At 42.1% G+C, this 25,802-nt stretch overlaps 1 long non-coding RNA gene across 1 annotated transcript; it reads right to left on the bottom strand.

Moving 5' to 3' along the window:
• Positions 1–1,609: 1,609 nt before the first annotated feature.
• On the bottom strand, positions 1,610–5,833 carry LOC310660272. The gene is made up of 2 exons (XR_014503333.1): positions 5,767–5,833; positions 1,610–1,871 (listed from the first exon to the last, which is right to left on the bottom strand). It is a non-coding gene; the product is annotated as an uncharacterized lncRNA (long non-coding RNA).
• Between the last annotated feature and the right edge of the window lie 19,969 nt (positions 5,834–25,802).

The following is a 25,802-nucleotide window of genomic DNA, read 5'->3' as shown; positions in this document are numbered from 1 at the left end:
GAACGCTGCAGGAGTTCCCCGCAGCGCTCCCCACGCTGCAGATAGCAGCCTGCTGCCTGGCGCGAGGGGCGCTCTGCTTCAGGGCGCCCCTCACGCCGGGCAGACATTGGCCAGCCCCACAAGCTCGGGGGACAGCAGGGAGGCGCAGCGCCGCCACCCCGCTGTTCCTCGACCTGGTTGGGTTTCCCGGACCTGCTTTTGGGGGGAAAATAAAGGAAATTTTTTTTCCCTTTATTTCCCCCCCAAAAAACTAGGTGCGTCCTATGGGACGGAGCGTCCTATGGGACGAAAAATACGGTAACTTAAAAAGATTGATGCCAATTGCAGTCTAATTTGAAAATGGCCAAATGAATATAATATAATAATATAATATAAACAGAACTGGGGGTGTGAAGGTGTGTATAGAATTGCACTATTTGCCTTAAGTGAGTATAGGATTGCTGCCTAAATTCCACTTCATTAACCAAATTAAATTATACGCACAAAGGTAAAGTTTGTAAGGATAAAATAGGGAAAACTGAGATACTTTCCCCTGAGCTCCTGAAGAAGGGAAGGTTAATAAAGTTGGTTATACCGTGGTGGTGATAACGCCAAGGTTGCAGGTTCGAAGCCCATATGGGACAGCTACATATTCCTGCATTGCAGGGGGATGGACTGGATGATCCTCAGGGTCCCTTCCAACTCTACCATTCTATGAAATAATGTGATCAATATATGATTGCACACTGTACCAGCTTATTTAAAAAACCTGTGAATTTAATGTATATTATCTAGGGAGCTGATCCCGCAAATGCTAATTTTAGTGTACTATAATTGAACTCACAGCATTACACACATTCTGCCCTGGAAGTACCAAATATTAATCTTGTTAAAAGGTAAAGGGACCCCTGACCGTTAGGTCCAGCCGTGGCAACTCTGGTGTTGCTGCGCTCATCTCGCTTTACTGGCCGAGGGAGCTGGCGTACAGCTTCCAGGTCATGTGGCCAGCATGACTAAGCCGCTTCTGGCAAACCAGAGCAATGCACAGAAAAGCCGTTTACCTTCCCGCAAGAGCGGTATCTATTTATCTACTTGCACTTTGACGTGCTTTTGAACAGCTAGGTTGGCAGGAGCAGGGACCAAGCAACGGGAGCTCACCCCGTCGTGGGGATTCAAACCACCAACCTTCTGATTGGCAAGCCCTAGGCTCTGTGGTTTAACCCACAACACCACGCGCATCCCATTAATCTTGTTATGAACATTCTAATTGAAAAGTTGAAAGGAAATAACATCAGCCAGCTTTCTTAAGGCACTCTATTCTTAGTGTAATGTGATTGAAATCTTTTGCCAGTGTGCCAATTTGTTGTTTATCACAAAAACTAAAATAAAAAAAATGGTCATAGTTCTACTAGGATTAATTTTTTTATTCGCTTTTGTCTTCTCTGCCTGCCACATATCAGTATGAAAAGAAAATGATAATTTTTTAAAAATTATACATTTGGAGGACAGAAATGGCATGAATGTGACAATGGAAGCTTGGTTTGTGTTAACAGGAACATAATATCTTATCTGTTTATTGGGTTTTCAAGGTAAATCATAACTGTTCCAAAAGAAAAAGAGACAACATAAATCAATTTTCCAGTAATGCTACTACCATATAATTAGAAAAAGAAAAAGAAAAAGGATCGTCACATTTACATTCTTCTTGCTTTGCTCCTGTTCTGTTAACATCAGAATGACAGGAAGAATTCTAATAAGTGAAGCTCCCAAATAAATTCATCCAAGACAGGAAAAGCAGCACCAACTGAATTTCTGCCCGCCATTAAAGAAACTGGAACCCTCCAAGAAGAAAAGTGCCTCAGCAGTGCTTCTTCCACCTCCTGCCTGCTTACCTGTTGAGTCACAAAAGAGAAAAAGACAACTTATAGCTGCTTCTGGTATACTCACAATGTTTTTGCCAAAGAGAGGGGGAGGAACTGTGGGATAAGCATATCCCATATATAAGCATCTCATATAAGCAACATGCTTATTGTGCAAAGGGGTTAATGCCATAGAGTAAGCTGTCATGCCAGGCTTAGGTATATCACTTCCCTTACCTTGGGAGGACCTAGGCAATCAAGTCTATTGTTGCCCCGCATTCTACCTGAGAAGCTCAACATGTGAAGAGGTTTGAGCTGGTTGCTCCAGCAAAGCTGCATGGCTCTCACAAGCCTCTGTTGAGTTCTTATACCAATAATCTAAGAACTTTTACTACTTTATAGCTAAGCTAAGTTTTAGTGCCTGTGCAACTTTTCTGACCGATCTGTGGAAAAGAACATGAAGCGGACCTTTGGAGAGTTTGTAAGTAAACCATTTTTTAAACTTAACAAATGTGTAGTCTTTTCCTGTGCTAGGGGAAGAGGAAAAGTTGGAAGTCACCCAGAAGGGCATATTTTAAAGGTCTAGCAGCCTATCTTTCCACAAATTTTGTGATTTGATTTTAAATCTCTGCAGGGATTCTCTCACCAAAGAGTACTTATGCCAAACCTGGATCTTGGCATCAAGAAACTCTATTTTTTTCCACCAACAAGAACTGCACAGAAAACCAAATGACACAGAGTTTCCTACAGCTGGGCCCATTAGGCCCCGAGGTCATCGGTGCCTAATGTTGTGGGAGACTTAAGCAAATTAAACGTACTTTAAAAAGGAAAAGATGGCAGCACTGATGCCCTTCTGACCCACTTTAAGTCAGGTGGTGACTCAGCTGTGGGCTGCCATCTACCTGCTGAAAACAAGTGGCACAGTGTGTCCAGGAAGAGGCATCTAACCCTTCACCTGAAATACTTTCCACAATTACAGTTTTAACACTCTAGTGCGAAAATGGACTTATAGGAATCTGCCTTGAAGGTATGAAGACAACTTCTTGCATGCATAAACTCCAGCTTCTCCCATCAGCAAATTTTATTGTTATTTTAGAGCGTTTGAATGATAGATTTCCACTTTCCTTTTTCATACATACGGTAATTATTATGCGGACCAATAATGTTCCCTGAAGGAAAACCGCATATGAAAAGAACAGAGGTGGGGGTGGGGAAACTGGAACAACAGATGTCTTTCATCTGTAGCTGACAATTATCTGAAGATTGGAGAACAGCAATTTTATAGCTGAAAGACTTTTCAGCTCACATTGCTGCAGGGCACACTGCTAAAGCACCCCATACAGCATAAAATCCAGGCCCCATTTCACATACTATTGTACCCCAAGGCTACCATATGAGTCTTGGATGTTTTCATGTATTGGATTAACATGGCCATGCAATGTAAGCACAGCAAGCAATGAAACTTAGAAGAGGAACTTCACCGAGTTTCTGGGATTCTGCAGACAAAATTCTGTGAAACGCTCTTTAACATGTGCCAGTTATGGGAACAAGCCTTTTCTGAGGTGAAGTGGATCATCCAGATTGTTTATCATGAGCGCAAACCATAATTTTCTATTCTCATCCTTAACCCGCAATAAGAAAGCATGCAGTATAATGCAGGGTCACGTTGCAACAATTCAGACCAGATGTTCATGCTGTAATCTATACTAGCCCAACCATGGGCAGAGTGCTTGTGTGATGGACACTCATCTGAAAATTTCATTTTTAAAAAAGAAAAAAGTAATTATCTTCGATATGCAGCTATTTAAATAGATGCTTTGACTACACAGCTTATTTTTTCATTAGCTATAGATACATGGGAACCTTACAGAAGCCCTCATTCACTTATTGTTAGGCTATGTTTCAGTTCACTCTGTTTCCCCCTGAACTAGATTTATCTCATATTTAGTACAGAAAAAGAAAATGAGCCAAAATATGTGTCCAGTTAGTAGATATCCTTGGGTCCAGGACTGTTGACAGCAGAGTGAGAGACACAAGAACAAGAGCAGGAATCTCCTCAACAAAAATCAAGAGTTCACATCCTTGGCAGGGCAAAAGCCAGGTCAGTTGCTGAACTGGGTCAACACCAGTTGGACACAGCCCAGCAACTAATGGGGTTCTCTTTGGCTGCATTAGCTTTTCCTTCCTCTCTGTAAATTTGAACAATAAGACCCTATATTAAGGTTACCAGACATTCCCATTTCCCGGGGACAGTCCCCAGATTTACAAATCAATCCCCATACAAAATCCATTGAAGTTGAAAAGTGTCCCCGGATTCACTGAAAAAAATCTGGTAACCTTACCCTATATAGACATGTAAATGAATCTGCTCAGAGTAGATAATGTGCTCATGTAACTGTGCACCTTCAAGTATCTGAGCCATGAGACCAATGTATATGCATGTTTATTTCTGATTTCATGATTCTTTGGATATTGGAAATGGAAAAAAAATGTTCAGAGGTCTGTGGTTTGTGGTTGCAGCAGTTTCAGAAATTAGTGCCTTCAGGTTCTTAGAAACCCAAGGAAGGGTAACTGAAGTACTCCTAGAGAAGTTTATTTTGGTTTTCAATTGGTTAAAACCCACATTTTTGTTTGACAGGTCTAATTGGCACACATTTTTAGTTTTTATCACTAGGCTAGACATTGGATCACTCCTTTTCAATTAAGTATATGAAGTGCTTTGAAGATTAAAAGCACTGTGTATGTATTATTGTAATTATATGAAGAGACGAAGCCATTATATCAGTCATTATGGTCTGTAAAGCAATAAAGCTGCAGAAGCTTCTAAGAGTCTATATGTAATTCTAGTAGTCTGGTTGTCCAAGTCTACCACTTTTAACCTTATGACTTACTGTGGAGCTCATTAGAATCATCCTGAATAAAATAAAATAGAACTCTCTTCACATTAGGCGTCGTCATTTGAAACTGCATTATCTGGTGTAGCTGTTTGCCTTCCATATCTATGTCTTTACACTAATATGTTTCAATGCAACTATAAATAGCTGCCTAGTTTATCTGAAGTTCTCATTATCCAAATGTTTGGGCCACCTTTGAGGGCACCAGGTTATAGCAGTATGCTCTGTTTATGAATTAAATATCCTGAAAAGTTGCCTTTGGAAAAGCTGGAGACATACTAAATTTGTGTGGGTATGTCTCCTTCCCATTTGGTATGCCTGCCTTTAATTATGTCTAGGAATTCATCTGCAGTGTAAACACTGGAGTGCAAAAAAAGAAAAAAAAGAAGACAATGAGCATATTTGAGGGGAAAAAAGGATTAAATCCTGTTACATTTTTAGACGTCGATAGTATTCTGAACTTTTCCTTTTTGCTGGCTCATCAGTTAAGTTGTAGTCAAAGAAATTCTTGTGAGTCCTTGTTCTGCCTTATTTCTAAGGCTTGGGTTTGGAAAAAACTCCCAAGGAATAAAAATAAACCAAATATAGACCATACAAAATAACATTTTAAATTAAAATGCCACCTACTCTTCATCTTTTCCATCATCTGTGGCAGAATAACCATTGCCATCTCAAACAAAAAATGGCTCCATTTCCAGAAGATAATCAACCAGATGTGTCTCTTAAGAGAAAGAGCTCTATGATTCTGGGACTTATGAGATTTTGGGAGGGCCAAAGAAGGTGGGTGGTTGTATAATATTCCTGGGAAACCCCAATGTATCCCTTTTCATTGTTTGTGGCTGCTTCCTCTTGATCCTCTCCTGGATCCTGTTTTCTTTCTCCCCCACTGTGCGAACTTAATCTATTAGGGATCCTGTGGCAAATGAATTTATACCCCAAGCTATGTAACCAATCAGATTTGGCTACTTAGCAGTGTCGCTGAGGGCAAATGAAGCAGTACTGACGTCACCCAGGAGGGAGGAGGGAAAACATACCATGTCGAGGCAGCAGGCTGGTGCTCCTCCCGGACTCTGTCCTGTGGTGGTTTTATTGCCCGGCTGCACAATACAGAGTGACAGGAATGGTCATGTTGCTTAGTTGCCTCAGCGATGCCAGGAAACATTCTTTGCCTTGTGCCGAGCTGTGAGGATGGGCAATAAAACTGCCACAGTAGAGTTTGGGAACACAGGGTTGCCTTGACAACACAGGGTCCCATTCTCTGTGCTCCACACAGCAGCTGAACATTTTCACCCTGGTTTATGACCCGTTCCAAAACTTCTAGATGGGGATGACTTTTGCAGGGAGCAAAGGCGTTATCAAAACGCACAATTTGGGGCTCAGCTGTAGGGGCAGTCACCACGAATACTTACCTTATCCATGTCAGCACTTGTTTGAGGGATTTACCACAATGCTGCTGGCCAAAGATATTTTGCTGGTGGGCGTGAAGTCCAAATTCTTCTTCTGTTAGGGCCGACACTTGGAAAATACTTTTCACAGTATCCATTTTCTACTCGCATCTATTGCTCCCTCATGGTGCTGCTTGAACCAGGACGCTTTACCTTCCTGCATGGCAGGGCTGGTCCTGTGTCACTAGGTAGAGGGCAAGGCAGACATGAAATAACCATAGCAATTTTTGTGATTGCTGTGGCTGAACAAAAAAAAAAAAAAAAAAAGGCAGCCATGATAATCAGAGTCAGATTAAGACCATTAGAAGCCCATAGCACTTAAAAGTTTTTGGTGTCCCCATACATATCTAATTCAAAATATAAACAACAATTCTTTATTGTGGTCCAAATAAAATAAGAATATTTTTTAATTTTTTCCCAAAATGAAACAAAACCTACAGTGTAAGATGGATGTATACAGTGGTACCTCGGGTTACAGACGCTTCAGGTTAAAGACGCTTCAGGTTACGGACTCTGCTAACCCAGAAATAGTACCTTGGGTTAAGAACTTTGCTTCAGGATGAGAACAGAAATCGAGCGGCGGCGGTGCGGTAGCAGCAGGAGGCCCCATTAGCTAAAGTGGTACCTCAGGTTAAGAACAGTTTCAGGTTAAGAACGGACCTCTGGAACGAATTAAGTTCTTAACCCAAGGTACCACTGTACTTCCATTTTATTTATTTTTGCAACTGTTTGGCTAATCTGGTAGTGGGGATGGGAAGCAGCAGTGCTCTGAGCAGCATAGGATGGTAGAAGGCTGCCATTTTAATTTCCAGTAATGCTCCCGAGCAATGCTATGACATCAGGGGAAGTTAAAATGGCAGCTAGACCCAGTCTCCCCATGCAGCTTACAACAATTTTAAAAAGAGGGTTCCGGTTAATGGTGAGCCCTGCCAGGTCACTGGGCTCTTGACAGCTGCCCAAGAATACCAAGAGTTGATGCCAACCCTGACAGTAGTCACAGCGTATTAAATTCACAGTTTGCAAATACAAGTACTTTTGCGTGTGAAAATACCAAGGGCTCATTTTCTCTCAGCTTCCCCTCTCCAAGTGGCTGAAGTAGCAGCTGTTGTGCAAATGGTGTTTATTCCTTATACCACAGTATTCTTCCAAGCTTTCCCATTTGTTTTACAGGCAACAGAAATCTCACTTTCCTGTTTTTCACTGTAATCCCATCCCCAGTATAGAGCCATTAAATGTCAAGCAAATTTTGGACTATATGATAAAGGAAACTCCTTAGAACATTCCCGTTCTTCTTTGGAATGTGAAGTTGGCATTTATCTAGATTGCTGCTAATAGAACGGGGGATACAGTGCATTCTGCAGAGAACACTGCAGATGTGAAGAGAAGCTTAATGTCAGTGGAATGACAAGTGGCCCATACAGAATATGGGGGGGGGGGAATCAGTGCAAACTGGGTGGAAAATGAGAAATTTCCAGTACTGTTCAAAGAACAGTCTTTTGTCTGCTGCTGGATTATGAAAAAACCACTGCATACATTCTCTTTCTCTAATTTATGGTTTAGTTTCAATCGTTTTAATATGGCACAAGGCTATTTGGAGTAAATAAGGAAGGCGGGTAGTGCTGTGGGTTAAACCACAGAGCCTAGGACTTGCCGATCAGAAGGTCGGCGGTTCGAATCCCTGCGACGGGGTGAGCTCCCGTTGCTCAGTCCCTGCTCCTGCCAACCTAGCAGTTTGAAAGCATGTCAAAGTGCAAGTAGATAAATAGGTACTGTTCTGGCGGGAAGGTAAACGGCGTTTCCGTGCGCTGCTCTGGTTCACTAGAAGCTGCTTAGTCATGCTAGCCACATGACCCGGAAGCTGTGTGCCGGCTCCCTCGGCCAGTAAAGCGAGATGAACGCCACAACCCCAGAGTTGTCCATGACTGGACCTAACATTCAGGGGTCCCCTTTACCTTTAAGGAAGGAATGTTAATTTGCCTTTACACATTTGCAGTTCTGGAGGGGATGAAGAGGAATCTCCAACAAAAGAAGTGGGTACCAGGAATGGTTGGTGAGCGAGCAGCACCACCATCACATATTTGGTCTCCTAGCAGTGGAATCAATGGTGCCTGCTGGGAAGCAGGAGGGGGTGGGGAGGTTGGTGCAATGGCAGGAGTGCTGAACTGGTTCTGCTGGTGCACCTGCACAACATAAAACATCCCTACCACCTCACTCCTTTCCAATGACTCAGCTGGTGTGAGGGCAGGTGCATGCCTCCACCTCTCCCACTGGCCATTCCTGGTGGGTCCAAAAAATCTCATTTTGTGTGCAAACTCTTTTTGAACCTAAGAGTTTAAGAACAGCCACACTGTTCTTCAAACCAAGGGCCCACATGTTCCAGCAACCTCTTTCCCACTGTGGCAAACGAGATGGTTCAGGGAAGCCCCTAAATAGGATACAACATAGATAAATACCACAGCTTTCAGCGTCCTGGGGGAAAGAATTTTTGGGAGCCAGTAAGGGGAGGCACTTTGGCTTCTCCGCCCACTAGCCATGAAGCTCAGCATAACCAGGACTGGATTTAGATGAAGAGAGGCCCCTCCCCACCCCCACCCCCCTCACGACTAGAAGAAAATGGAAGAGTGTAATAAACAAAATTGACTGAAGCCAAGGATGATGACGGGCATTTAAAATTCTGCAATTCATAATTTCTTCTCTAAAGGACGTAAGATGTTATTGCTAAATACCATGGTGATTTTCAAAAATGCATAAAATTAACTTTTGCAATAGCTGAACTTTGTAAACCTTAACCAAGTGTCTCCACCATTCTCAAGAGCACCCAACAAGGTCACAGGAAGTATAAGAAAACTCTCTGTTTGCATGCCCCACTTTGGGGGGCTAAGGGGACCCACTGAAAATGCTCTGCTGTAGCACCTCCAAAGATGGAGCTCCCAGTGAGGAAGTACAATATATCTCCAACACGGCTGCGTGTGCAACAGAACCTTGCTTTCCTCTCCCTTGCAGCCCTCTGGAGCAGATTTTGGGGCACACGGTAAGAGGAAAGGAAGTTCCATTGCATGAGTGGAACATTGCTCATGGCCATTGATACAACCCATTGTGTCTGAGTGTCTGGGGTGGGGGTTTTTTGGACAAGAGAGTATCTTCTTGAATGAATCCTCAGTACTGCTTGCACCTCACTAAGCACATAGTGACACCATGGCTTAGTATTCTTCCGAGACTGAAAGTGTTCTGATGAATTCCTTTTCCGTGCAAAAAGTCTGATTCATCACTGAAATCCTCTTAGTCAGAAAAGATTATAAAGTGGCAGCAGCTCCCAAACTATTTTCTCAGGGGATACATGCACCAGTGAAATAGTCTATGTTGAAAAACCACCAAAGAGTTTCATCCCCCATTGCCTCCTGTTTTACCAGGGATATTGGCAACCCACCCATTGTGCTTTTGTAGCCCACTGATGAGACCTGACTCACAATTTGCTTTGAGATAAAGCTTCTATTCTTCATCTCCAGTGACTAGAGAAGGTTAAGTTCTCTTTGCATATTTTGCAAATAGTAAGATCCTGGACTAATAAGGTTAAACTGACATAATATTCAACTAGATAAATACTGGATAGGCATAATCCAGAACAGTGTGTTCAGTTTTGATTACCACCTTTTAAGAAGGACATAGAAACACTGGAAGGAAATTTGAGGATAGATAAAAAAATCTTTTGGTTTAAGGGAACAGTTAAGCCCTTGACAAATTCACTCACGCACCAAAAATACAACTAAAAATGGAAATGTTAAGCTAAGTCTTAGCATCCTGCCTTAACTTCCACACTATGCAAGCAATAAAACATACTCCCAACATAGCATCCATGAACTCAGACTTCTACTTGGAAACCTCATAACTTCAGGAATTCAGAACAGATTTCAAGGTGGACGGGACCCCTACAACATACCTGCATTTTTGGTGTTATATCCAAACAGATGAAGTAGTTTAGTCTTAGAGATTTAAAACCACATTAAGCTAATATTTAAAAAGGTTGGGGAGAAACATCTGGTGCTGGAATAGCAGAAGAGCAGGCACCAGATAAACTTTCCTGTGGAAAGCAGTTCATAGGTTGGTGTGCCAGCTACAGCTTGGTCACTGTGATTGATGTGTTGGTAACCTTACAACTGGACTACTGTAATACACTCTACATAGGGATTCCCTTGGTATTGGTTTGGCTGATGTAGAACACTGCAGTCAGGCTGTTGAGTGGAACACCTGAATGTTCACAACCTACATCTGTGCTGAAGGAACTGCAATGGCAAGGCTTGAGCAGAAAAGTGGTAGGCTGACTAATTTTTGATTTTATAACTCCATATTTTGGAAGCACTGTCGAACAAGAATGTGGGTTTCCAATAAAAAATTGAGTTAGGTTAACTTGCATTGAAAAATAATTCAGTCTGCATCAGAATTTTTTCTGATGCCCTAGGGAGTGATTTAATGTGGCCTGTTTATTTTACTCATATTCAGTAATCAAAACTAAAAACTCTGAAGTTATAATATTCTATTTGCATCTGTCATTCCTTCTTTGTTACTGATAAACTTATGAAATGAAAGCTTTCCACTGAAATTTTAATGGAATATAATAAAGCCCATTTAAGCTGATTGTGTATAATTCAGTGAACATGCAGGCTATTGGAAGGGTTCATTGACCAGCAAACCTAAGCTTCTTTTCTTAGAAGTAAATCCCATTGAGTTCAATGATTATTATTTCCAAGTAACCCATCTGTGTTAAGGATCCATGAAAAGCATGGTTTCTGAAGTGGTGATTTATTACTTGCACTTGTGCCACCCTGGGTTTCAAAAAGAATGTTATTTATCTGAAAGTGCTCCTTTGTGAAAAGGCTTATACATCAGAGAGGTGCCTAGGCTTGGCATAACATACTCAGCCAAGCAATCATCAGATTTTGAAATTATATTATTCCCATTACATGTTACTGTCTACACAGATTGAACAGTGATCCTTTTAACGTTTGCAGGATAAGCAATCTCTGCTAAAATAGTTCGGGACAACTACAGTAACTACAACATTCATATGTATGACCTATATTACAGTTTTGTAAACCAAAATAACACAGTTGCCCAAAACTGTCTAAGAATTCCCATATGGCATCTATTCATGCAAAGTTTTATTTTTAGAAATTGTTGGGAAGCGTCCAAATGAGCCATAGTTTGACTGTAGAGCTTTGGCTGATTATACCATTGCTAGCTGTTACTCTGTAATCACCACGTCGTATAGAGGGCAGTAACTTCTGCCTTACAGACGTCTGTGGTGTAGTCTTCCAATTACTTTTCATTTTCTCCCATAGCTTGTCTGCTTTTCTCATTTGATCCACAAGTTGAAACCCCATATTTCTGTCTGTGATACCATTTTGTGGATAGCGCCCTTGAGATCTGCTGATCTAGCCATTATCAATCATGTACGGCTATTATTTTTCAAACTCATGTTAACAATAGAATTCTAGTTCCTGATATATATATTTTAAGTTCCCGTAAAGAGATGGCAATAGTCAATTGAAGGGTTTCTTTTAAGCACCGTATTCTTAATGTACATTTAACAATAGAAGGAAACTTGTTTAAATGGCATGGAAAGATGAGAACAGCATATTAACCACATTTTCAGCACTGTGAACCTTTGGCGACAAAATAATGGTTACTCCAGAGAAATATGTTTCATTGTTGCATGCACTGTTATAAGCATTTATTTCGTCAGGTGCAAAAAGAATCTTTCATGGACACTAAAAATGTATCCTAAAATTGTACTGCATCACAGAAAACAAAGAGAAGAGTGATCATTTTATGGCCCTCGTTCTCTAAGAAGAGTGGATCCCTTTGTTGCCAAAATTGCACTGTCCATGCACAACTGAGGGAAACGCAAGGTTTTCAGAAGTAGAGAAGCGACACACATACACACAATCTTTAGGAAGCAACCCTGAAGGTGTGAAGACCCCAGATCAGTGCAATAAGGACTGAGCATGCTCAGTAGCCATGGAATAATGGCTGGCTGTTGCGGGGGGCAAGGTGAGGAGAACAAAATGGAAGAGAGGACATTGCTGGCTGGCAGGCTCCATAAATGAGAGCATTCCATCATATTGCAGGTCCTATATGTGTTCTCAGAATGTGAGGATATTGGACACTTTGTTCATTTTAGCAGGGAAGTACTATGGCTTGCGTGAGTTCATAGAAAAAGGGGAGCGGTGTATATTGTAAATTGTTGTAAATATATTGTAAATATTCTGCATATTGTTGCACCCCAAACCAATCTCTGAGGTACACGAGATTCCAGGGTTTCCAGCCTCTTACCCAGGGTTGTGTTTCTGTCGCAATGAAGCACAGTAGAGACTGTAATGTCATACATATATGTATATGCATATATACAACCTGAGTCTAGGATATGGTTACCAGATTTTTTTCAATAAATCCAGGGACACTTTTAAGCTGAGTAGCAACAGGGAGTCAGTAGTGGGGATGGTGAGGCAAAAACCCTGGGGTCAAGCACACATGCATATTGTATAGAGGTGCAAATCCCTTCTTTCACACCCTGTGAAACATAAATGCACATAGTTTATAAAAAAAGGGGCAATGGCCACCTGCCCACGACTCCCAAGCCTCCCCCAATCAGTCAAAACAAAGGGGGAAGGGGGCAGGAGATCGCTCAAGACACATCATAGGTGCACAAGACACATCCTATGGGGACTTCCGGCGAGGAAAAATGGCGGACGCCACGGCAGCGAGCAGCTCCTGAAGCCAGCCAGAGCCAACTGTGCTACCAGCTGCTGAGGTTGCCACTGCCACGTTTCCCAGGGACAGATTAGCAAATCTGGGGACATTCCAGGGATGGAATTTGTCCGGGGACAGATGTGCAAATCTGGGGACTGTCCCTGGGAACCGGGACATCTGGTAACCCTAGTCTAGGACGCCCAAAGGCTCTTGCTTCTCTCATTGCCTTAGCCTTGAATTCAAATAGAAATCAACCCCCCCCCCTTACCAGTTTGTTGCTTTTCTTCTAGCTCACATCATGATATCTTGGCTCTCAACCCTGGCTTTGTCTTTCTAACTACCTGTGAGTTGGGGACGGCCCCCCCCCCACCCATTTGCCATCTCACACAGGTCCACTTCTTTTGTTTCCCTTAGTGGCCCATCATCCAAGCCATCGCCTCATTAGGAAGCTAGCCTGGCTATTCCAGGCATTAGATGGGGTGGGGGTCCAGACATTAGACATCATTTTTGCCAGTATTGTTGATACTGAGCATATGAACCACCTCTGCACTTCTTTCTCTACCCCCAAATTGTTGTTCCAGCCTACAGCCTAGTCCCCCTCTCCCAAACTTATAACACTATAAAAATATTAGTAAATCCATAATTTGAGATTCTGCTGAGAAGGTTCAAATGCGAATGGAGACTTGTACTTGCACAAGAGTTTATGCTTCCAAAATCTGATCCCAGGCTGCTGATGTACTGCTTACAGGAGCTATTGATACTGCTAAACAAAGCCCCTTCTGCATGGCTCATGAGCTCAACTTGATGAGTTTGTGCTTTACGTTTCTCCATTCTGGCTTGCAAAACAGAATTGGCTGTAACCAAACACTGAGCTTGGATAAATGTGCTGGAAATGATGTCGACCTTTCCTAAATCCAGGAACAACAATTTGGAGGCAGAGGAAGAAGTGCAGCGTGGTTCATATGCTCAGTAACAACGATTCTGGCAAAAATGTATTTTCATGAATCTCATTCTCTCGGATTCCGTCTTGCTCTTGCTAATATAGTTTTAACAACTGTGTATTAGGCAAAACTGATCTCTGCTGACTTTAGCTGTCACATCACTAGCAATGGACAAATCTGTCAATTTTGGTTTGTCTCATTTTCTCATTATCGGTTCTCCACATTTCCACATTTGTATACAATTTTGCTGAATATGCACACTTTTGCAAAGCAATTCCCTAATTTAATACATTTTGAATGTTTTCACTAATATACACATTTATGTTATGTACTGAAGTTCTCACCCTGGGCCAGCAGGGGGATACTGTAGATAGTTATGCAAATAAGGGATCGAAAGTGACATTCAGTGATTGGATAGTTTTAGGAAATTGTTACAGTTACGTTATACTAGAGCTCTATATAAGCAGGCTGACTGAACCCTTCAGTTCAGTTCTGTTCTGGCCTGTGAATAAACAAGAGCTGTTTGAAGAATCACTGTGTCGTCTGATATGTTCACCCACAACTTAACAATTTATACACACATTTTATCCCACTATGTGCATTTGTGTACACATTACACTGCAAGATTTAGAAAAATGCAAATTTCAAAGAACTGCTGTTTTGGTTCATTTATTGTTTCAGAAAGGGTGAATTAGGTAGGTTCACCTTTAATTGTGAGCTGAATCAAGTTATGTGACCTTCCTACACATCATAGGAACATAAAACTCCCAATGTCTTTTTCAAGTCAGTCCCGCCAACTTGCATATTACTTAGTGATGAAATTTTCTGAAAATCTCGATACTGAGCTTATCAGTGTGGATTTTTTTCTCCTAATTCCCATCTCACTCCTTAACTTTACTTAAAACAAGCCCCAAGCTCTCCTAAAAGTAGGAGCAATTTTTGCATATAATATAATTATGCATATATACTTCAGGTTTCCTAAAATAACCAGCACATAAACAGACACATACAAAAATGCATATAGCTGTATAAAAATATGCATGCATTTATATAAAATTAAGCTACAGAAGTGTAATACAGCAAGGGTCTTGACTTTTATTGCATTGTGCACATATTTCTGCAGTTAATTACTCAAGCTTTTGTTGTTAAGTGCATTAGTGACTGAGACATAATACAAGAGGCAGTCTAGTGTGAGCTAAGCCCAGCGGATTCAGAACCACCAAATTCCATTTATGAAACTTATCCTCCTCCATTCCTAATGGTATTTATTCTTTTTCACAAAAATCTTCCCTACTTTGAGCCACATATAACAGGGAATTGCAGAAAGGCTCACTGTTATGTCTATACTCTGTTGCAAACTGAGTAAATTATGAGTGCTATTTCTGCTTTCCAAGATATTTTTCATGTATTAGCCTGTGGTAAGGGAAGGCAAAGAGAGTTGTGTATATAGGTTGAGGCGATCCCTAGAAGCCCTGTGTTTTTGTTTCCAAAAAGGCTTCAGAGAATGAAATAAAGTGCCTCCGAAAAGGCTGCATGGATCAAATTCACATTGCATAAAGAGGGAAAATTTGGCGCAGGCAGCAAAGAGGAAATGCAAACTGTGTTTGCGTATTCTTTGGCTCCGAACGCCTTACAGTTCACGGCTAATATTTGCATTGGCTCTTAATTATGTTAAGCAGTGTCATCTTATTACAGTTTCAAAATGTGACAATAACCTCAAGTGAACTTTGGGAAATAAGTGCATCATTTGAAATGGATGCGAGCCTTTCAAACTGGACCGAGTCTGTTCCATTTCATTAGCAGGACTAGATAGAAGGGCAAGGAAACACAGGCAGGGTGACAGGAAGTTGCTTGCAAGGTAGCAAAAGCTGGTTTGTAAACACGCTATAGTTAGTACAGTTCCACTTTCCAAACTAGAATGGACTCTGTAACATGGCAAGAAGATGTTGTAAACAAAATCTGCCCTTTTCCCCGTATGGGGTGTCCAAGAGCCCGTATAGAGTCCTTACGTGGAAAGATATGCTGCCACAACCTACCCCCCGAATTACCATTTTCTTGCAAGCCATTCTGGAGATATGGGTGAAAACAGTGATGGCAGCACAGGACAGGGGAACTGTGCACAGCCTATAATGGTAGTATGGATTCTGAACTTGTTCAACTGAATTTGAAGTCATACCCTCCAACTGTAATGATTCATCACGGTTTTTGGCTCGGTTTTTGGCCCCTATCCCAGAAGAACCACTGCCTCCGGAAAATCCCAATTTTCTCCTCTCGGCAAGAGCCATTAAAAAAAAACAAAAAAACCAGCTGCCAAGAAAAATAAAAAAGGCAGCACTCATAACTCTTTTTGAGGACCAAACTAGATGTGACGGGGTAGTCATGCGCACACCGATTCCTTCCCCTCTTTCCCCACCTTAGCTCACTGTGTTCTGCTGTGTTTAAACAGTTATTCCTGAATCCAACTGCAATATGGGTAATAAGCCAGAAAGGGAGAAAATGTGCTTAAAGCAATGGAGTTCAGTATTCTTATTCTTATCCTGCCAATCTGACTGGGTTGCCCCAGCCACTCTGGGTGGCTTCCAGCAAATTATAACATCAAACTTTAAAAACTTCCCTAAACAGGGCTGCCTTCAAATGTATTCTAAAAGTCAGATAGTTGTTTATTTCCTTGACACCTGATGGGAGGGCGTTCCACAGGGCAGGTGCCACTACCGAGAAGGCCCTCTGCCTGGTTCCATGTAACCTCATTTCTCACAGTGAGGGAACTGCCAGAAGGCCCTCGGAGCTGGACCTCAGTGTCCGGGCTGATCAATGGAGGTGGAGATGCTCCTTCAGGTATACTGGATGAAGGCTGTTTAGGGGTAAGTGAGGTAAGGTGTGGGAAGAGGGTGGGTTTAGCTGCCCTCTCCACACATTCCTTTTCAAAAACAAAGCCTAATGTTCAGTGGAAAAGGATATTGCATCAGCTATTCTGATTCACCAGTCCTTTCTCATGCAAATCTCATTGATGGAACACTAATTTTAATTTAACCATGAGAATAGATTCCTGAATGATACCTTACATGGACTACTGACCAAATATGAAAAAAAAGTAACAACAGCCACAATGTCCAGGTAAATAACACCACTTTTAAATTGCTTCCATGAGAACAATTCAAAAGTATTGTTATTTTCAAATATATGCAGATGCTATGACAAAAGCCATCAATAACAGTTGCAAATTATTTCCAGCACATTTCAGCACTTCTTTTGCTATATTTCAAGAAGTTGTTGATTTGTGTTCTAAAGCGTTCTGGGCACTGAGAGGTTTTTTTTTAGACCCGCCTACTCCCATAACAAAAGGCTCTTATGAGGGGAATAGTTCAAAAGTCCCTGATGGATGGAAGCAAAAGTGACTGAGAAGTCTATCTGCCTCAGTTTGAGATCATCCCAAGTATAAGTGATTAGAATATTCAAGGGAAAGAAGAAATAGTGACAACACGAGTGGAATATTATTGAGGGCTGACATGAGGAAACGAAACTCCAGCCATTATGCATTTGTTTGTAGTTATAAATAGGTTGCTTTTGGTTTAGACAAGGTTATTTAGCCATTAAAATAAATGTTGTATTTTAATCTTGTTTTTAAGTTGTATTCATTCAGCTTGTTTTTATTATTGCTTGTTAGCCGCCCTGAGCCTGGCCTTGGCTGGGGAGGGCAGGATATAAATAAAATTTATTATTATTATTATTAGAGTCAAAAGGTCACATAAGGTACAGCTGGTCAGCCCAGGAAATGGCTGGGGTCAGCCAGTCAGATGGACAGGGTATTATATTATTATTATTATTATTATTATTATTATTATTATTATTATTATATAAAAACTGAGTGGTAAGGGAGAAAGAAATCTGGTTACTTTAGGAGCCAGACTCATGGCAAAACTACTACTACTACTACTACTATTATTATTATTATTATTATTATTAATTAAATGTGTATAAACTGTGCTGCCCTTCTACAGTGGTACCTCGGGTTGCATACGCTTCAGGTTACAGACTCCGCTAACCCAGAACTAGTACCTCGGGTTAATAACTTTGCTTCAGGATGGGAACAGAAATCGTGCTCCGGCAGTGCAGCGGCAGCAGGAGGCCCCATTAGCTAAAGTGGTGCTTCAGGTTAAGAACAGTTTCAGGTTAAGAATGGACCTCCGGAACGAATTAAGTACGTAACCAGAGGTACCACTGTAATTGTATATAGTGCAATGGTTTCTAGTTGGTAATCTGCAGGCTCCTTGGGTCTGCGTAACCCTTCCAGGGGGTCCATTGCACTATTCACATAACAAAAACTACCATAGAGATATCAACATTTTCAAAATTAAGGGGTCCATGGCTTGGCTTTTGAAAAACAGGGGGTCCTCACTACTTAGCTAATTGGGAGAGCTAGACATCAGAAGACAAAACCGGGTGTGGAGAGTACTACAGAGGCCTCAGACCCCAGAGACAAAAAGGTGCTTGGGAGAAAGCAAGAAGGCTGGAAGCTGCACTGTCATAGGACTAGTAATCCCTGAAAGAAATTGTTCTATTGCTAGGTCTTGGATAAAGCAGGGAAATAACCTAGGAATTTTTAGTTAGCTGCATTTTTCAATGGTCTTTTCATTTCCTAATTGTGCTTACTCCTAAAACTGTTTTGAAATCTGCCCCCACCCCTAATACTACACCTTTAAAAAACTAAATGTTTTATTGGTTAACCTTGGTTTGATGCCTTGCTTTCTCCCCCTTCACCCCAATGCCTAATTGCCTCTACCCATTACAGTGAGTTGGCAGTTTCAGTAAAAGAGACAACATAGTTCATAGGAGACAACAAAAGGAAAGAAACCAGGAAAACTAAAGACATTGATTTGGTGGCAGTGCTGTGGACCCTGGGAAGGAAATGGCAAATAGCAAAGTTAGTTGGTTTGCTAGCCTCTTCCCACCTTTGGTACATGCTATAGCTTTTTATGTGATGCCTGTGCATGATTGACCCTAAGATATGAAGCAAAGTTACCTGGGTTTTGCAAAGGTGCAGATGGAATTTGGATTGCTCTGCTACTTGCTGAATATAGTGAGAATCCAATGGAAGAGGAGAAAAAACAAAGCTGCATTAGATGGTACAAAAACCAAATGGCAAAGAAGACGCCTTGGTGAACTTTGGAGTTTTTCTTTGTGGAATGCAGTCCTGATGGCATTGATGAAAATCTTTTTTATCCTTGCCCTACTTATCACAGCGAACCATCGACTTAGAAATACAGGAGCCATTAAGGTTAGGGAAGTCTAACCTGTCCAAGAACATTAAGAAAGAACACTGGGAGGCTAAAGAGATGTCTATCTTCATGAATACAATTGAGTGCCCAAGACTGGGGTGATGATGTGTGTACATAAGGCTGGGACAATGTGTAAATGGGTCAAACTTATCTTTTGTTTTGTTAATGGAGTGGTGTGAATGGGGATAATTATGTCAAAAGGGGGGAGAATAGTGATGGGAAAACTGATTGCATATTCAGGGAAAAGAGAGCATTGGTTAATGTTTGAGTAGTTACCAGTGGAGCAACTCAGTTCTGAATTTTTGTTAAGCAGTCCACTTATCATATTTCCTAGGAAGGGTTTAAGATTTCTGGCAACTAGCTCTTTTTGGAAAGCTGAATGATGCTATGAACTTGGCTGTCACAGTTCACATGAATGAGCCCACCCCAGCAGTTCTGCCTGACAAACTTGACAAGAGAACAGGGATTTAGCAAGAGTTTTAATGGTTCTTCGTTTCCTGGCTGATATACATGAACAAGATATCTCCCACCCAGCATGTTGACCATCCACAGTCTGTTGTAATAGGGCTGTGTTTTCCTGAGTTACACGCTGCCAGTCTTGCTTGATGAGCAGCACCTACAAACAGAAGAGACATGCCATGTGTGTATATGCATCAATGGGAAGTACTGGAAATGTTGTATTTGGCATGAAATTGGGCTGTTTGTTTCCTTTTTTTTTTTAATGCTGGGAAGTATCCTGGCTCTCAGATGGTTAGACAGTATTCTCGAAGCTACAAACATGAATCTGACCAAACTGCGGGTGGTAGTGGAAGACAGGAGTGCCTGGCGTGCTCTGGTCCATGGGGTCACGAAGAGTCGGACACGAGTGAACGACTAAACAACAACATCCTGGCTCTCACTCACAGACACAGTAGTTTGACTCCCAGCTCAATTATTCCTGAAGGATTCATTCCAAAAAGTCCAAAAGGGAAACGTGGGCTTGGGAGAGCACGTCTTTGTTTGAAACTCTGTCCTGCCATGTGATACCCAAATCTTTCTGAAGGAGATGTGGAAGGAGTTGAGACATAGACAGAATCATACTGCATTTCTTCAGGGAATATTGTGTGGAGGTGATTACTTCTGGCGTTCATTGAATATTATACTCCAGGAAGAACCATTTCTGTATGTCATTTGATAAATAAAGGTAAAGGGGACCCCTGAATGTTAGGTCCAGTCGCGGATGACTCTGGGGTTGCGGCGCTCATTTTGCTTTACTGGCCGAGGGAGCCGGTGTACAGCTTCCAGGTCATGTGGCCAGCATGACTAGGCCGCTTCTGGTGAACCAGAGCAGCATACGGAAACACTGTTTTACCTTCCTGTCGCAATGGTGCCTATTTATCTACTTGCACTTTGACGTGCTTTCAGACTGCTAGGTTGGCAGGAGCAGGGACCGAGCAACGGGAGCTCACCCCATCACTGGGATTCGAACCGCCGACCTTCTGATCGACAAGCCCTAGGCTCTGTGGTTTAGACCACAGTGCCACCCGCGTCCCTTTTATTTGATAAATATATCTAAACAAAATAGCTTTGCATGGGCTAGAGTCCATTTGCACAACCAAATTGCACCAGTAACATTCCATATTACCTAGCTAATCTCCAAAGAAAGATGATCATTGTGCTAATGCTTTATTGACTTTTCCTATTCACCAGGCTGGGGGCATTAATGGATGAGGTATTGACTTTCATGTTTTTGTTGCAAATGGCCATAAAAAAAGGCTGCAGTTGTATGTTATAAGACTTAGGAAGTTTTCAGATCCAAATTCTCAGCAATGCCAAATGTACTTTCCCTGTTTGTCCTATAAAACTAGATAATGGAGAGAACAAATGGCGCTCTCTGAACTTCAGCCCCGGCCAACGTATTAGATTTAGCATGTAGGGGGGTGGGGGCATTCGAACAGAAAGCTCTTTGTCAAACAAAGGGTACCACTAAACCTTTGGCAGAGTTTTCCTTTTTCTCCATTGACCTATTCTTTAAAGCAACAGTTTAGTGGGTGAATTTAATTACACAGTAGTAACAATAAGGGGTTCTTTTCGGAATTGTAAGTGACAAGAGGAAGCAAAAAACAAACAAACCCAAAACCCAAAACCATGGTCACTTCCTTCTGCCTGATCAAAAGGGAAGCAGATAACCTGCACACGTCTCACTGTCTGATAGAATTGATTGCTCTCCTGGCTTGGTAAAATCAGCTTTTTAACTGGTTTATGTTGTTCGCCTCTTTGGAGGCATCCAGCATCCCTCTCCCAGTGGGTGCCATTCTTAGGGTATAACCCAACCAAGTTCAGGTTATGGAGTGTCTTCAACAAAGGCTGAGTGAACAGGCAGCTGTGCAATGCCTTTTGCTCACTATGCCTGCATGCGCCATTTCACTTTTGTAGCTGCTTGGTTTTCCTTAGGTGCTTCTAGTAAACAAAAGCTCATGTTGTAATAAATGTGTCTTTAAGGTACCACAAGACTATTATTTTTGTCCTTTAAGTCAGGTTTTGCACATTAAGGCTGCAATCCTAGACATACTCATCTAGGAATAAGTCCCACGAAACTGAGTGGTGCATAAATTTGATATAATAAGTAACTATTCCGAAAATAACTTCTCTGTTACTTTTGTGTCACACGCTAAAGCCTTTTCCAACCAAACTATTCACTGAGCATCCACCCTGATTTGTTTGCACAGATCTAACCTTATGAGGGGATTAGATTATATCCAGTCTTTGAATGTAACAGCTGCCTCTGGTCCTCACTTACCTTTCATTACTTTGATTCCCATTTGATCTACATAAACTATTAGGGCAGGCTCAGCTATAAATGCAATGCATTTTATGTTTTTTAAAAAAATTCCTATCATTCAGAAATTGCAAGCCAGGATCAGTTTATCAAACATGGGAAGCAAGAAGATTTGAGTTTTAACTTGTGTTCTGCTTGTACAGCCAATTCTCCCTTTTGTCTTATACATATTTATATCTGGAAGATCCTCCAGGATAATTTCAAATAATGCCATCTTAATGAACAGCTTGCCTTGCATATTATCTACTTCCTTATTATTTATAGGAATGATTTATACCAAATTACAAAGCTGCCTGGTTTGTTTCATAACGAACTGTGACATGTATTGCAATAATTTGAATACTCTGGAAATAAGACTGCACACACACAAGCCCATTCGTCACTTTTCTGCCATATTGGTCTGGATTCATTTTATCAAACAGGTGGGAAAGCTGGGATGTCAGAATGATGACTCAATGAAAATGGTTTTTTTAGGTTGTTAGCATTGCAGTGCAAACTAAATCTGATCGTATGAGAATAGCCATAAAGCGGTATATAAAGATGGCGTTGTTGCTTTTAAATAATCTCCAGCTATCTGCCATGCCTTTGGTAAAGACGTATGAGCCATTTAAAGGCCTGTGTTCTGAAACTGACTAGAGAAAGAGGAGCAAGCTCAGTCTCTGTGAAGACCGGGAATCTGGTGTAGGTTAGTGATAAAAAAAACCCATGGTACCAGTGAAGTTAACTCTTTATTCAAAAAGACCAAAACAGTGCAGGCCTAGTGATGCCAGCAACTCTTCCCAGTAGGTCTTGCTCCAACAATACAGCTGCCTAAATGCCCTCCTCTCCAGGGGTTTTTTCAAGTTCAGTTTCCTGGATCCAAACCGGACTGGTGTGTGGTTATTGACGCATGTTGGCTCTTTTACCTTTAAAGTGAGGATAAGGGTAACTCTTGATACTAAGAGCACAGGAGCAATGGTAATTTGGGAGGCATTTAGAAGGCCATTGGCATTACTTCAGTTGTGAAGGGCTCAGTGCTTTCCCCATCCTCACCAGGTCATTTCGGGCATTACAGCTGCTTAGAGTGAAAACCCAAACCCAAACCAAACCAGTTGACTTTCCTTGATTAAAAAGAAAATGAAATACTCTAGGCATTCCATTTTAAGCTCCCTTACATCACAGAATCATCACTCCAAGTCAAGATTTGGTTTTGGGAAGTGAGCTGGGGGGGGGGGAGGAATGGCTCAATGCAGCAAAATAAAGTGCAGGAGAGAGAAACTTCCATCCTGTACACTGTACACTTCTTATAATACACAAAGTTGATGTCCAGCTCCAATATATAGCCCAATAGACCACAGCATGATCAATTAGATGCAATGTCTGCTGTGGCCCTTGGTCACTAAAACACTGCACAATCTCTTGCATGTATATCCTACTTTCTTCCAAAAAGATTTGGATTATCTATTGGCCCCACTTTCTCCCAAAGACCTCCATGGTATTCTGGAATGACTGTCTTCTTTTAGGAGTAGGGATTGGGGAGAAATTGGGTTCAGTTCCAGGGCCGTCTAAAGTATATCCGGCGCCATGGTGCAAACATCCCTCTGGCGTCATCCCCCCCCCCATCTCCCAGAGTTGCTGACCTTTTTACGGGGCTGCTGGCAGCTTTATGGGGCTGGAGGAGGCAGGCAGCGGCTGAAGGGCAGCTCCTTCGGTGGGGAAGAGGCGGAGGCTCTGGGCGCGGCGCTGTTTCAGTGAGGTGGGCGAGGACGGTGAGCTGATGCTGGGAGGCGCCACACACAGCCTCCGCCTCTTCCCTGGCGCACTCCAGAACTTGGTGCCCTGGCGCCACTAGCCTCTATGGGCAAGACGCCCCTGTTCAGTTCACATTTAAAGGCAAGCCAACTAAATTTGTACTTCCCAAAACTGAAATGCTGCCATCCTTTGAAATTCCAAATTTTGCAGTGCAGTGCTCTTGCCAAGAAATATGTACAGAAATGCATATACCATGGTAATGTGTGCATTAAAAAATCATATATTAGTGAAAATAACCTACACAAATGCCTTATATTGGAAGAAATTGCCTGCAAATACATGTATATTAGGCAGAATTGCATACAAGAATGTGTATTTTGGATGAAAACTGCACTAAAATCTCAATGATTTTCATGACGATTTTTAAAATAAAAAATATAGAAACCTGGAGAACTGATTTTAATACTGGGAAAATGAAGGAGAGAAATTGAAACTGAGATATTCACCCATCCCTACATATGAGGAAGCTATTTATCTAGTTTGCACGCCTGTTTTATTCCCAGCTGTCAAAGCTTGCAAAGAGGTCCTTTTGACATCTGCATAGGCTTCAGCAGTCAAGCCAAGAGGCCCATGCCAGGAATGTCTATGACACTGCAGAAGATGCTGAGGCACTAAGCTTATGCATAGCATTGCCAGCTCTATTTCCCTTGGCTACTTCAAAGAAAGAGCTGGCGAGAAGGATACTGCAGCCTGGATCTGTGAAGAATGGGACCACAGATAGGACAAAGAAAGGAAAGGGAGAAGCAAGGTAGGCAAGCTAAGCCCACAGGACCCAGTTGCTCAGCGAAGGCACTTCAGTTGTCTTATGTGGCATTTGTGCACCTTTCTCACAATCCATTCCTTAAAAGTCTGTGAATAACTCTTTTTGTAAAAAGGGGTTTACAAAATCGAGCCAGCACAATAATTTACAACGACTGGAAATTCTTGGGCCGTGGTTTATAGCATATCTTCAACCAGCAACACGGAACAATTTCTGATTCAAAGCCTGGAATGTAGTGGGAACTGATGGTAAAACAGAGGAATGTTATAGCTGGAACAGCTGAGCAAAAATCCTTTCCAAGCCTGTCAGTTGTATTTATATGAAATTGAAAAATAAAAGCAGACCGGGGGAGGCAGGGATCTTAAGCCCGATTCTTCTCATAACCAAATGGTACAAGCCTGAGTATATTTGTTGCTGGCAGCTGGACTAAAGCCTTTATAAATTGACATGCAGTCTTGGTTGGAAGATTAGAAATGTATTTCTTAACCGCCATTTGTTGGTGGTTAATGTTTATCTTAGCTTTATAGGAATCCTATTCAGCCTTCACATTCCACGGAAAATCAACACCTGGTGGAAGAAATATGGGTTCATGCTCGCTGCCCATGCCTTGCCTCATATTGATCACTCCTTTGGGACAAAGCCTTCCTCCACAAGATCTGGAACCTGGAGAAAGCATGTGGGGAGACCATAGATGTTTGGAGATGTCCTGTGTTCTATGCGAGATCAAGACAGGGACAGCAGAATGACCTCATTTGCCTTCTCTGTCTTATTCCTGCATGTAATTGAAAGGTCTAAAATGAACTATTCTGTGGTCCCATTGATTTCAAAACTGTAGATTCTACAGTTTTGTGGGTTGGGACACTCAGACCCACCGAGTGCCCCTATTTTCCGGGGACAGTCTCAGTTTTACAGAAGCCGCCTCAGTTCCTGGTTTGATTGTGGAATGTCTGGCTTTTCTTTAAAAAGGTAAAGGTACCCCTGCCTGTACGGGCCAGTCTTGACAGACTCTAGGGTTGTGTGCCCATCTCACTTAAGAGGCCGGGGGCCAGTGCTGTCCGCAGACACTTCCGGGTCACGTGGCCAGTGTGACAAAGCCGCATCTGGCGAGCCAGCGCAGCACACGGAAACACCGTTTACCTTCCCGCCAGTAAGCGGTCCCTATTTATCTACTTGCACCCGGAGGTGCTTTCAAACTGCTAGGTTGGCAGGTGCTGGGACCGAGCAACGGGAGCGCACCCTGCCACAGGGATTCGAACCGCCGACCTTTCGATTGGCAAGCCCTAGGCGCTGAG

Source organism: Podarcis tiliguerta (assembly GCF_965153285.1).
Source record: "Podarcis tiliguerta genome assembly, chromosome: 11".
In the NCBI taxonomy this organism is placed as follows: domain Eukaryota; kingdom Metazoa; phylum Chordata; class Lepidosauria; order Squamata; family Lacertidae; genus Podarcis; species Podarcis tiliguerta.
This window is presented reverse-complemented; position numbering and strand designations above follow the sequence as displayed.